This window comes from Colobus angolensis, unplaced genomic scaffold, assembly GCF_000951035.1.
Source record: "Colobus angolensis palliatus isolate OR3802 unplaced genomic scaffold, Cang.pa_1.0 Scaffold271, whole genome shotgun sequence".
In the NCBI taxonomy this organism is placed as follows: Eukaryota; Metazoa; Chordata; class Mammalia; order Primates; family Cercopithecidae; genus Colobus; species Colobus angolensis.
In genome coordinates this window covers 2,476,076-2,477,852 of record NW_012115944.1, presented here as the reverse complement: position 1 = coordinate 2,477,852, position 1,777 = coordinate 2,476,076, and the positions used below count along the sequence as shown (strand labels likewise).

Genomic DNA, 1,777 nt, shown 5'->3' with positions numbered 1-1,777 from the left:
CAGAGCAGCGATTCAGATGTGGCACGCCCAGCCAAACCAGACCAACAACTGTTGTTATTATTGTTCAATCATAACTATTTTTTTTAAAAAATTTTTAATTAATTATTATTACTTTTTGAGACAGGGTCTTACCCTGTTGCCCAGGCTAGAGTACAGTGGTGTGATCGCGGCTCACTGTAGCCTCAAACTCCTGGGCTCAAGCGTTGCTCCTGCCTCAGCTTCACGAGTAGCTGGGACCACAGGCATGCACCACCGTACCCAGCTATTTTTTAAATTTTTTTGTTGTTACTATGTTCTTATTGTGCTCTGCTGGTTAAATGTGCTTTCAAAGGCTAGCTCTTCTTTGATCTTCCTAACAAGCCTATTCAATGGATAGATGGGCATTTTTTTTTTTTTTTTTTTTGAGGCGGAGTCTCGCTCTGTCGCCCGGACTGGAGTGCAGTGGCCGGATCTCAGCTCACTGCAAGCTCCGCCTCCCGGGTTTACGCCATTCTCCTGCCTCAGCCGCCATTCTCCTGCCTCAGCCTCCGGAGTAACTGGGACTACAGGCGCCCACCACCTCGCCCGGCTAGTTTTTGTATTTTTAGTAGAGACGGGGTTTCACCGTGTTAGCCAGGATGGTCTCGATCTCCTGACCTCGTGATCCGCCCGTCTCGGCCTCCCAAAGTGCTGGGATTACAGGCTTGAGCCACCGCGGCCGGCAGATGGGCATATTATTCCTATTATATAGGTGAGGAACCTGAGCCTCAGAGCATTTAAGCTATTAAATTACAGAGAACAGACAAGAACCTCAGGCTTCTGATTTACGCATTAGTGCACGTTCACTCCCAGGCTGGGGTGTGTCCCAAACCCAGTGGATGCGGGCTGTTGAGTCTGGCTCTTCAACTCTCCAAGACTAATGAGATCTGCAGCTACAGGTGGGGGAAATGGAATGGCTGGTGAATCTCATTTCCCATCACCATCGTCATGAAAAAGGTGGTTGATCTCCTGTGCCTGGTGCTGGTAGCCCTCTGACATGTCTGTTGCCCACCTGCCTCCACCTTCCTCCCCCCACCCCACCCTCAGCTGCTCAGAAAAACCACTTCCTGAAGTTTACTCCAGCAGGCAGCTTTTTTTGTGTGCAGTTAATGAGTTGCTATGTTTCGGAACTGCGTTGCTTACCTGGTATTTGAAGGCAGGAGCACTGCAGGTAGAAATGACTGTGTGTCTGTCCTCCTTCAATTCCACTTGGCTAAGGAGAAGAAGTGAATAACACCATGCGAGAAACAGAGTCCTGGGTGAGTTTGTTAAGCCTGGTGGGAACTCCTGGGGTCCCTTGGTTATGTAGGAGTCAGTCACTTGATCAGTTACCAAGAAGCCAAAGCAGTGTGGGAATCTTTGCCCCCACCGAATCAAGGAATCCACCACGGTCCAGGGAAAGAAGCGGGGAGAAAGGAGAGGCCCACAAACAAATAAAAACCCATTCAATTTACTATATTGAAAAAGCCAGGCCAGGCATAGTGGCTCATGCCTATAATCCCAGCACTTTGGGAGGCTGAGGCTGGAGGATCTTTTGAGACAAGAAGCTGGAGACCAGCCTGGGCAAGACCCTATCTCTACAAAAAGTAAAAAATTAGCTGTGCATGGTGGCGCACACCTATAGTCCCAGCTACTTGGGAGGCTGAGGCAGGAGGATAGCTTGAGCCCAGGAGTTTGAGGCTGCAGTGAACCATGATGGTGCCACTGCACTCCAGCCTAAGCGACAGAGTAAGACCCTGTCTAAAAAAAAAAGAAAAAA

At 49.2% G+C, this 1,777-nt stretch overlaps 1 protein-coding gene across 1 annotated transcript in view; it reads left to right on the top strand.

Annotated features, from left to right (window-relative positions):
• Window positions 1-1,111: 1,111 nt before the first annotated feature.
• Window positions 1,112-1,777, top strand: part of PECAM1 (platelet/endothelial cell adhesion molecule 1) — a 77,041-nt gene continuing 76,375 nt past the window's right edge. Inside the window, exon 1 of the mRNA XM_011947997.1 lies at window positions 1,112-1,189. The gene's annotated coding sequence lies outside the window, so the exon portion shown is untranslated. The remainder of the gene's footprint in view (window positions 1,190-1,777) is intronic.